General features: G+C 40.9%; 1 protein-coding gene across 1 annotated transcript in view; it reads left to right on the top strand.

The window, feature by feature from the left end:
- LOC121944861 (transmembrane protein 132C) overlaps nt 1-12,553 on the top strand; it is a 178,559-nt gene that overhangs the window by 120,176 nt on the left and 45,830 nt on the right. The window lies entirely within an intron of this gene.

Genomic DNA, 12,553 nt, shown 5'->3' on the forward strand with positions numbered 1-12,553 from the left:
GTCATGAATCTGTGTGTATGTGTATTAGATGATTGATTGTTTTTCAGTTAGGCTGATAAAAAGACACATTTAAGGACTGATGGTAAGGAACAAAACATTTTCTAGGAACAAGCCCTCTAGGGGAGATTCATGAGTACCCATAGAACCCATTTTTGTTCCAATATCTTGAGATCGAAGTTGAAGGGACTCCTTTAAAATCACCGTGCCTGCCTTCCCTTCACCAAAACTTTGCAGCTTTATTAAGCCCCTCTCCCCAACAAGCTGTGCTGACCTCGTTGGTACCAATAGATGCCTTAGATTGTCTAGTTTCACAACTTACCACTAACTTATCTTACTTTAAAGAGAGCCCAACTGCATGCTTGTTCTTCATCCGCCTGCCTACGTAGACCTCAGGTGCATGTGGTCCTTACCAATCCTTAATAATACACAATAAAAAACAGGCAAAGGAAATATTTGTTGAATGAAAGAAAACTTCTAGAATAAATAGAACACTAATTATGAATAACTACTACACAAGTAGTAGTAGTAGTTTTATCATGACCAGCTACAACATCAGTATGCTGCACTAATGCATGAGTAATAATTAAAGCACCCATATAATGTATATACAGTTTGACTCTGAGAGAGGTCGTTCTTCATAATTTCGCATTTAATTTCAAGTATTCTCTCCTCAGTCCAATTTTAATGGCAAGACTTCAACACGTAAGAGAGTACTTTTACATTGTTCTTCTTTTGCTTGAGTAAAAGGTCTAAATACTTCCTCCACTCACAAGAGAAGTCAGAGCTATAATGAAGGTCTGTGCCCGCAGACTGTGTTTAGGAGCGGGGCAGGAAGAGAGCATCTGTAGCTCCCAGCAGGCCTCAGATGGGATCCAGAGTGTGGCTCTCGCCTGAGGGTACGCCTGGAGCTGTGTGTCTCCCTCAGCGAGGCACAAGTACTCTGTTGTGTAGATTAACCAAAGCTCCCCTTATAGAACTTCACATCCAGAGCTTTGTTCAGCGACCCATAGTGCACTGCTTCTGATTTAGATCAAGAACATTCAGGTGAAACAAATGAATGACATCAATTTGTGTTGACTTAAGACTAAAACAAAAATGGCATTCATTTCTATTTCAGTGCATCTGATCTGCATGATACAGACCTGACTGTTGTGTTTGTGCTATTCTCTAAGTATTGCCCGTAGCTGTGGAGATGATAGATGCATGTGGGTGGCTGTTCCTGGATTCAGAGGAATGTGGCGCATCCTCACCCACTGATCCATTCTCAGGATAATTGAAGCAGTGTGTTTAATGCTGCAGTATTGTTCGAGTTCCTTCTCTCACATCCTTTTCATGTCACTGATTTATCAACAGCGTGCTTTCCTTGCTCTAGGAAAATATAGTTGGCTCTCACACCTTCCTCTGACTAACGATGATTTATATGATTATCTCGCAACGGCTCTACTCATGGGCGCCTTAATGCATGGGCTTACTAGGGCTTTTGTCTCGGGCCCTGGGAGTACCAGGGACCACGCGAGACATGAGCTTTAAAAAATGTTTAAATATATATATTTTAAATTATAATATTATACATTAGCAGAGCTACCATGAACATTGTTGGGTCAAATAAGTCACAGAGGTTTTTCTGTGCAGCCGTCTGACTCACTGGATGCAGACTGGGGCTATATGCCTGCCATTGGCCGGCTAATTTAGGCCACCATTCTTCCCGCCTTCTGAGTGTTACTGTTCCAAATTCCCTTCGCTATGGGAAACAACAACAACAACCTCTGAGCTAACAACCTACACCCTGAAATGGTCGTTTTTACAAAGTTCAGTCTCACACAGGCTCTGCCCTCTATTGGACTCTATGGGTAATACTCTCTTCCTATCACGAGCATGCAGTTGCCCTCTACAATGTGCATAAACATAGCTGATTAGGAAGTGCTGACCCGAATATGTGCAAAGCCCACAGTTTATAAACAGTGTAAAATCTGACAAGTTGATCTTACTTAAAAAATCTAGGAAACTGATTGCCTTGAGGGAGGTAAGTAAATTTAGCTAACTTGATTTTCTTAAGGACTTAAGGACCTTTTATGCTTTTTGGATTTTTTTTTGTTTGTTTGTTTTGTAGAGCATTTTTTGTGCTTGTAAAAGGTCTCCTTAGTAATAAAGCCCAAATTCCAAGCCAAAGGGAGCTCTCTCTCCCTCAGTAGACACGACTCCTAAGCTGCCTGAAACAACTTGTGTAAGTTTCAGTGTTTATTTCTGTAACTTAGTGACATCACAATGTAACAAATATAGAATGTAATTAGAGAGAGACAGCTGGACAATCAGAGCAGACTGGGCTCCTCAGGAGGCAGGACATAAGCTCAGACAGACTGTTTCAGACAGAGGTGCTGCAGCTAACAGCAGTAGGAGACACATGATGTGTAAACCTATTCTAGTAAACCCCAAAATACAAATATGATCCCGAAAATGAGGTTACACTACAAAATTAAGTAAATACAACTAAAATGTAAGCAAACCTAACAATTTGGTATGACATACAGACATTTAAATGTATAGTTATATCTACTCGCCTTTATCAAGGCAGTCGATTTGCTAGATTTATTAAACTAAGATCAGCTTCTGAGTTTACAGTGTAAGAGTACATATGCAGCGTCAGTTTCCTTTTTGTCTTCAGTGATGGTGATTGCCCACTGTCTTTTGACCACTGCAAGGTTAGGCCAAAACTTCACCCAGTTCGGTTGCATAATGGTTGGCTGGGGCTCCCTATATCTCCACTGCGGCAGCCTAGGTTATGAAGAGGTAGGCGGGCTTTGGGAACTAATTAACTTTAGCCGGTCAGGTTCAGCGTGGTTGGGTTGATGTGCCGACTGTGCTAATAGAACTAGGGTTACAATACTGTAACCTCTGATTTGGACCATGCAGTAAGACAAGCCTGCTTTGTTGTTTCAATAAGTTGTTGTAAAAAATGTACAGTAAATAAAACAAGCTGTGAACACCCCTTAGAAAAGCCCAGACTCTGTCTCGCAGGACTCTCATGTCTGAAGTTGAGCCGTTTTCTGACACGGCAAATTGGTTCTATTTTCCACATCTTTTCACCCTGGCAGTCAAAGTGACACTGACTTCACCAATGTTCTGATCTAATCCATTTGACCCAAGCTTCTATGATACTGTCAAATTAATTTTCGGCAACAGCCTCATTCAGCTAGCAAATGGGTGGTGCTGTAATGTTAACAGGTACAGTGAGCACATCCAGAGCTCAAGTATGGTCAGGCTTCACCTTTAGTGCAACAATTATCAAATCATGTTTGTCTTTTTTTATCAGAGAAAGTTCAACACGGTTGACATACGTCTGTTACTGTTTTTTGTGGTATTTTCTTTTGCAGAGCCATTCACATCCCCATGTGCAAGTGTTCTGCCAAAACAAGTAACCCCAGACACTATTTTTCAAGAGCACCATTGCTGCATTATGGATTTAGTGCTGGTCAAGTTAATGTGTCAGCCTGAGAATTTTTTGTCCCTATGAGAGAATGTCGTGTTGACACAGTGCTGTGCAGAAAGGTCTGGCAACACGAGGCTACTCATGCTCAGTATGTAGACCTTTATCTGCATTTTGTAAATCCTCAAATCACAAATCAGAGTTTGCTATCATCTGCTCATTGAAAGTCACGTTTTGGATAAAATCTTTTTATTAAATTAATTCTGTGAATGAGTGTGCACCCCTTCAATCAACCTTGCAGCTAACATGAGTTTTTCAATCAAATCCTAAAACCGTCTGCTTTTTTATATTCTGCTCATATTACCGACGAAGAAGGGCTTTTTAATGGCTCTATATAAATCATGCAACGTTTTTTTCACAGAGGCAAAAATCTATTTCAATTAACCTGATATAACAATTATTTTCTAAACTTGGCTAAATCAATTAAGGACAGGATAATTTAGGCAGGGGCCTCTTAGGAGATAACGATGAATAGTTTTTCATGTGTACTAAAACAGATGATATACTGTATGCGTGTGTGGGCGCGGGGGTGGGGGGTGGGGGGGGGTCCCCGTGTGGGTGTTGATTTCTCCCGTCCTTGCCTTGATTTGCCATTCTGTTCAGAGGACCTGTCAGTGAGTCAGTGAAGCAGCTGCTATCGTGTCAGAGTGTGTGTGGATACTGTGTATTGAAAGGGATCAGGTTCACTGATCAGTGCATACCTTTGATACTAACATTTCAAACATTTTCGTCATCGGACTTTCACTGAAAAGGCTTTGATTGGGACAATTTTATTTCTTTTTATTTTGCCCTCTCATACAGCTAGGTGCTTTCTCTTCACTTCTCTTCATTTTCTTCCAAGTGTTTCTCCCACACAGACAGCTTCCAAAGGTGCACAACATCTCCAGTCATGGTACTTAACACACAACACAAATACTTATACATGGAGACACATTCAGAACTCATTAAGTCTGTCTGTCTCCCTCTGTCCCCTTTTCTCTTTCCTTCACTCTTACACACTCTCTCTCTCTCTCTCTCTCTCTTTCTCTCTCACACACACACACACACACACACACACACACACACACACACAAGCATATAAGGCTTTTGCAATCTGCATGCGCCAATATGAGAGAAGCACACAAGCGAGAAAGAGGAAGGCTGAATTAGATTACTTGGGATCACTGTGGCATGAAAGGCCCACAGATAAGTTCCTCTCCCTTCCCCCTGCTACACTCCTCGCTGATAGAAAAGAGGAAGTAAGGTAATGTAAGAGCAGTGCCGTCAACCATCCTTACACATACACACACAGACACATCAACCCTCCACCGCCCCCAACCCATCACCACCTTGCCTTCGCCAAAGGGAAAACAAAATCAGTGATTCCAATAGAAAACAGGTTTCTGCACACAGAACTGAAGTCACTCAGAGAGGTGAAGATGAAGATGTAGCAGAGACTGCATATATACTCCCATATCCACATGTTCAATCAATTAATCCATTTAATTGTCAGTCATTTAAGGCACAATTCCAGTGAGATGTAATCCCACCAGATCCTTAAATTCATGCATGAAAAAGAGGGTAATAATAATACATGTGTATGATTTCAGGGACGTTGAGCAGTCTAAGGCTGCATCCTTGTTTCCTGCTGACCCTGTTTTAATATGAAAACTCCAGGTTGGGTTTTTGTCTGGATGCATAGAAAGGAAGTACTTTCAAAACAAGAAAACAGACCCCCATGTTGGGATCTCGATTAAGTCTTATCAGGCACATGTGGGCACCCCTTTCCCATTGGCATGGTTTCCTCCAGCAGTGGACAATGCTCCTGGTACCTGTCACAGAGTTTGCTTTGCAACGACTCCCAATCGATTTTTTTCACCACATTTAACTTATGATACTTTTTGTAATAGTCCCACCTTGTCTTTTGTCCAAGCAAACAAATCTGGTTTTACTTTTTTCGCTGTTGTATTTTCTGTAACTAAGCAACCAACCCCGGAGTAGACAGCCTGCTTCCTAACTGCGTATGTGCATACCCTGTGTACGTGAATGGTCATGTGAGATTTTTTCAGTCGTGTTGGTGTGTACAGAAATTCTTTTGGAAACAGTGCTAAAACGCTTGTGTGCACGAACATTGTTTTCATTTTTAAAATGTCATTTTAAAATTAAAACGTGCTAGTGTGGATGTAAGCTTAGGCAGTGTCCTCATTTAGGATCCTAGTAGCCTGAGGGTAGAAGCTTGAGCCTCTCAGTGCTGGGATGGACCTCAACAGGGAGAAAAAGCCATTATGCGGATGGCTGGGATCGTATTCTTGCAGCACCTGGTGTAAATATCCCTTTTTAAGATGCAAATCTCAGAATACCTGGGGAAAACCAATTGTGCAATATGGGAATATCATCAGGGAATACCACACAGAGTAGTGGCCAGACCTACAGTAATAACTCAGAGATGTCTGCCCACAACAGCACAGATCCAACATCATGTTTTACTATTTCTGCTCCAGACTGTTGGCTGTAATCATTAGTCTTCTCCAGATGCACAGCAGGAGGAAAAAAAGAGTACAAATTGACTGACCATAATACATTTTCCCCTGCTCTGAGGTTCAGATTTGGAAGCTTTACACAAGGAGGTAAATCTTTCTTGGCCTTGTTGGCAGGTACTTATGTTAGAAAGCAGTCTTGTAGCTTAAAAACCTGCTTTTTGACATACTCCCCTCGCTTCAACTGGAAATACCATCCTTAGTTCAGATTGTCACAGATTAAATGCAGTGGTTAGTTAGTATTCAACAACTGGTCTGAAATATGTCGATTTAGCCCTTTTGCCAAGCTGTAAACATTACTCACTCACCTAAACAGAGCAACATCGACGCCTCCTCTTTCACACCACTGGTCGAAAGCAAGTTCGATACTCAGTCTTGTTTATGCCTCTATTGTTTCATCTCCTATCTCCTGAGAAAAAAGCTGGATCTCTGAGAGCCAAAGAAATAAGCAGAACATGGCCGAAGGCTGGTACTGCAGACTTTGTGTTGATCAACAGCATTAGCTATATCACATTGCAGACATTCAAAAAAAAATTGCTCAATGGAACTTTTTGTCTAGCTGCCTTCGTAATTACGGTACTGTAACTAACAATGAACTAATAGCCTTTTTGTCGTTATTATGGTTATTGTTGTTTTAGCAATAGTGGATCATTGTTGTGATCTTTGATCTAGACAGTAAATCAAGGTTACAGACAAAAGAGAGAAGAAAAGAGGAGCAGAGGAGGAACAGACTTAGAGGGAAAAAAGGGGGTGTTTTCAGAGATAGCGGAGAGGGAGAAAGACGGGGAAATTCTGCACTCCTTTTTAATCAAGTTGAGAGGGGAGACTTCACAGAGCATGCTGAAGGCATCTGTTGACACAACAGCTCTGTGGTTTTGCTCTAGAAGGTCCTTTCATCTGTAATTAGCACTAATTAGTGTAATAAGCTAGACTGTATTTAGTCGTAATAGAAAAGCTGCCGTAATTCTGTTTTGACCAGAAATAATCTCATAAACTGAACGAGGATTCATAACTGACCGTGTCTCTAAAGGTTGTAATGTAATAAAGCTAATGACTATTAGAAATGAGAAGCTTATTTTGGGTTTGATCACATTTATGGCCTATTACTTCAATGGCTCCTCAGACCCGTTCCCAGCCCATTTGTGTCGTCTTCTAAATTACTGTGCCCTTGCCGGAATTGATTATTATAAAAAGGTCTTTTTATTGCATTTTCCCAGCCAAGTGATGGGCTCTGCCATGGGTGACACCTCTGGGAAGGCAGAGACATCGTTTTGAAAGACGAAACTCTTTTCTCTTTGAAGAGGGCTCCTCTGTGTGTTTGCCACAGACCCACCTGCATTGGGAGGGCTTAGAGCGCTGCACACCACTTTGTCACCAATTTCAAACCGTGAAGCAGAAGTTCTGCAAATGCAGCAATTATTTCAAAAGCAGAAAATGAAAAGAGTACTCAAAAGTTTGAGTCAGTTTAATGCAAGGAAATGCCTCAGACTTTTTTCTGCGGACGGTAATACTGTTTGCCTGTCCTGTCTCGTCTTCTCTTCACCTTTTTTTTTCTTTTCCTCTTGTTCTCCACCTCCTCTCTCTCCCTATATTGGCTCCAGACAAACATACATGAATATATTAACAATGTAGATTAATTGCCTCCCTTGTCACCCTCCGCCTCCTTGTGCTGGCATCCTCCATTTTACTTAAAGTGTGAAAAAGCTGTGTGTTTTTTTGGGTCATCTTGAGATGGATCTTAAAGGCAGTAATTGGATGCCTGAGCAGATTTCCCCCCTGCACAGTAGGAGGCTGGTCCATTATCTTTCACCATCGTGAAGTAATACGCTCCTGTCCAGGCTGCCCTCATCATCATTACCCATGCTGTGGATGCCTGGTGATGGAGAGGGAGCAGGAGGACAGGGCATACATCATATCTGGACTCATCAGTCTTCCTGTTCCAGGCGAGACACCAAACTGTGCTCACTCACGCGAGCATTCGCGGGCATAGAGATGAGGAGAAATGAAAGCAGCCGTTTGCATTCACGCACCGCTCCAATGTATCGTTAAACAATACATCATCACCCCGGCCTTCTCCGGCCACTTCTGCTCTCACATGATAAAGCCATCTATCAACATCCTCCAATGAATGTTTCATTTTACTCCTTTCGATTCCATTCCCTCTGTTGCAATGCACATCTTCTCTGCCAGGCAAGTGAGATCTGGAGAGCCATTCATCAAACGCATAGTTAGACATACAGACACGAGCACTTATATGCCAGCTAATCCAGAAATGTCGCATGGACGCTGGTAACATCATGCAAGCTGTTTATCAAAAGAGCATGTACACCTTGTTTTAATGGTCCCATATTGTAAAAAGTCAGATTTCCATGTGTCTTTTTTTAGGGGCTGTGAAATGATACATTTTTTACATCATGACTAATTGCAGAATTTCATTTTTTTTAAATCAACAAGCTCTATTTGCTTTATTTTATGCAGTCTGGCACTTTATTTTACCCTTAAAAAACTTTTTTTTCACTTTCCACAATAATTATACATTTTGATGTTAAAATATTAGTAGGGCTGTCAAACGATTCATTTCCTTATTCATGATTAATTGCAGAATTAATTGTGCTCGAATCACATGTTGTCAATTCCATTATTTGGCATTACAAAACAGTTATGAGGTATGTATAGACAATGTAAAGCAATTCTTACCAAATTTTGATGAGAAATCAAATGACAGCCAAAAACTGCATGGTATGAGCATAAAGTGGGCGTGTCTGTAAAGGGGGCACTCCTGGGTACCCACAGAATCTATTGTCATTCAGATATCATGAAGTCAGAGGTCAAAATCCGTCGTCGTCAAAATCCGTTTTCCATCGCCAAAATGTAAAAATATGAAATTTTTTCAGTTTTATATGATAGCGGTATCATCACTTCAGCTTTAAGACTCAGGCCAGTACAGTCTCTTTTTTCCGTAAATTTTTGATGTCAATAATTGGCTACTATACAGACTGTTAAAGTTAAAGTTGAAACATAAACATGAACATTCTAAATACATTCCTTTGTATTTCCCTTTTAAATGTATTGCAGTGTATTTAAATGACATCAGCTGACAGGAAGTAAATAATTAAACCAAGCAGCAGTCAGAGACAGTGGATAAACAGAGGGTCGGTTCCAAGTGGCATACTTTTTTTTAATTACTTTTAGTAGGTTCATAACTGCCCTTACAAAGAATATACTGTTGCATGCAGTATGCACATAATCAAGACATATTCATTTTTCATAACACTGTGTCCTTTATTTACACCCTCTTTCTCATATACCTGTTACCATGGAAATAAAATAAAACACCATTTGCCAAGCTTGGCAGAGACAGAGGTCAACCCAGAGGGTCCTGCTGTTGTTACTTTGCAGAGTTTAATTTTTAGGTTACAAAGGTATACATTGTGGATTCTGAAATGTTATATGCATTAAAATAGCCTATAGATGCATTTCTCTATCACTGTTATCTTCATTTTTTTGTTGTTTATAATCATTGACTATTTTGTTCACTTAAATAATTTATACTCCTGCTGTTACCGTTCGACTGGTCGTCTGTTACTTTGAGGCGCGTACAACTGTCATTGTGGCCTCTGTCAGCTGTCAATCAGCTGTCGGGTCAGACTAGCCAGAAAAGCATGCTTACTTGCATACTGCAAAATCCAACAGGATGTAGACCATCCACACACTACATTTGACATACTATTTATTGGAACATACTAAATATTTTTTTGCCATACTATATAGTACCATGGATGTTGGAACGCACAGAGAGATGGCCCACTTTAGATTCATTTCCTGTATCTGTGTCATGTGGGTTTCGCCACTGCCGCGCCCATTTAGGAGACTACAGCAGTCCTAACTCTCTTCATTACAATATGAAAAATGAATGAGAGTACAGATTATGACCGTGCCCTTAGTCCCATAGTCACTGAAGTAAATATTTGATCCATCTGTCACAAGCCCCAACCCTTCTTAGCATTCTGACACTGAAATTGCTTTTTTTTTTTTAGACACACAAATCAGAAGAAAATAAAGCTGGTCTCTGTTTTTGCAATATACTCTGACAAGATCTGGCAACAACTGACGTTATCTTACACTCACAAAATAAGGAACAAACATTACATTTGTACTGTTTATAGTGTTGTATTGTTTTGAATCATATTTTTCCATCCACACAACGTTTACTACACTTCCAATCAAGATGGTATGTGGGTGAGAGACTACCATACCCACTTAGGAGACCATAAGTGAATACCATTTGTATACGATACGATACGATACGATACGATACGATACGATACGATACGATACGATACGATACGATACACTTTATCGTCCCCACAGGGGAAATTTGTCTATTTATCAGACAAATTGTATTTATCATTGGCGCAACTTGTGATGAGGCATGAGTATCCTTGCTGCAGCTTAGCAATGTGATTCTGGTGAAACACTATAAAAAGATAGAGAGGGTCGCTACAGCGCTGTTACAGTCTTTCACCCATGAGCAATATCAGTGCAGAGACCATAGACTTTAATAATACCTAGACACTGGACCAAAGATAGTGGCTATTCATTCCAATGGAGTTGCTCACCTAGCGAATACACCAAAAGTTTTCTTGCTTCTGAGTGTCTCCTGCTGGCCCCGCCCACAAGTTCCCATTAACCTCATAGACTTTACATGATGTTATGGATTTTAAAATTGCTTTTCTTGGCTCAAGGAAAGTTCTACAAATAAAATTCCTCCATAGCTCAAAAATGTAGGATAGAAAAATTCATAATTGACACTGTACGCAGTTCAAGGTCAGCAGTTTTACAGATGTCTCTTTTACAATGGTGGAGGAAATTTTCTTGCTGCAATACCGTAAGTGGCCACTGGGATGCAAGGATGAGCGGCTTCCTAGGGGCTTAGGTAGAGATGCTGAGAGTGCAGATGTGGATGACCCACAAACATTGACCAGTCAGAGCACACCAAGCTTTTTCAGGAGGGGGCTTTAAAAAGACAGGTTCTAAAACGGAGCATTTCAGACTGAGGGTAAACTCAGGTTTATTCAGGTGGACAGTATGCTAAAAAATAATGTGTTTTTTGACCATTAAATCATGTAAACATGATCTAGTAGAAACCCAAAATACAATGTGAGCCCGGAAATTAGCATAATTAAAGACCTTTAATGCACCTGATTTTAGTTATTGAATAACCTCACTTCCTGTAGTGCTGAGTCTTTGTTGCATGTCCCTGCTGTTTTAGTGGAAGAGGATAAAGCATAGCTTTTCTTTCCCCCACAAAGCATGAGTCATACAGTTTACAATAAGGAGCTGATGGATGGACCCCAAGCGAGCAATCCATTAGCATCTACATCAGCTTGGAGGCTGATGATGAAGTGGTAGCACTAATTGAGGCTGCCGCAGTATGCACATGTGGCGTACTACATGTAATACTAATTAGGACAACAGATTGTGACAAATGGTCACTTAATCCAGAACACGATCAAAGTCCTTGGTGCTGGATGGCCTAACATTTTTCATGTTCTTTAGCTCCTTCGCTTTCAACAGGATGTAGAAAGTATTAGGATGTACTGACATTCATTTCCATTGCAACTGCATGTACGGGAGCAAGTGAGGAAATGAGTAGGTGAACTGCTGTACCTTTTCATGACACTACCACATGCTGGGAGTTAGTTTTAAAAAGAATGAATGCACAAAGGTTTAATAGCAAATTCTTCTAATGTCACTCAAGAAGACAATATACCCCGAAGTGCTTGAAATAATTGAGAGGCCCTAAAGTGAGTGGGATGGGTTTGTTACCCTTTAAAACACACACTGGCACAACCTCCCTTGTGCGATATGTGATTAGGGCTTTAGATGAATACATTCTGCTGCTGCAGAATCTATTTCTGCAGCGCTTGCTCATTATGGCGACATTAGGAAATTATCACTCAGCATCAAGAAAGCTAACCTTCCCACGATGCTTAAGAAAGCCCCTTCAGCAGCAAGGTCAAATCACTTGTTTACTTGCCACTATCAGAGGTTGACCCACAATGCATCGTGCCTGCATTTGTGTAAAAGTTCATTTCTGCTTTACCCACAGAAAAAATGGCAAAGACCTGCACCCCTTTGGAACCACTTATATTCTAGTTTCTCTAATTGAATGCTGTGAACCTTCAGCCCCGTCACTGCAGCCATCTTTGTTCTCTTAACTCTGTCAGTTGTGGTGAAAATAGTTTGTACATTAAGGAGAAAAAAAAGAGAAGCGAGGATGAAGTGAAGGGCAGGATCCAGGCTGACAGATCAATCTCAGAGTGACAGGGTCTGCACTCGTCCATATCTCACATCTACACATAATTGTTAACATCCCACTTCACGCTCTGGCCAAGTTCTATTCATTCTGACTTAAATCTCGGCCCACTGAGGTTTGCGAGGAATGTGTGTATTTCTTTTTTTTTAGAGGTAATGGACTCTACAGTGAAACTGACCTTTGTGCCTGCTGAGAAAGGCCTGTGTCCAGAGGGCAGCTAAGCCAGGCTAAGCC

The sequence above is a fragment of the Plectropomus leopardus genome, chromosome 4 (genome assembly GCF_026936395.1).
Source record: "Plectropomus leopardus strain MGB_pleo_1.0 chromosome 4, ASM2693639v1, whole genome shotgun sequence".
NCBI lineage: Eukaryota > Metazoa > Chordata > Actinopteri > Perciformes > Serranidae > Plectropomus > Plectropomus leopardus.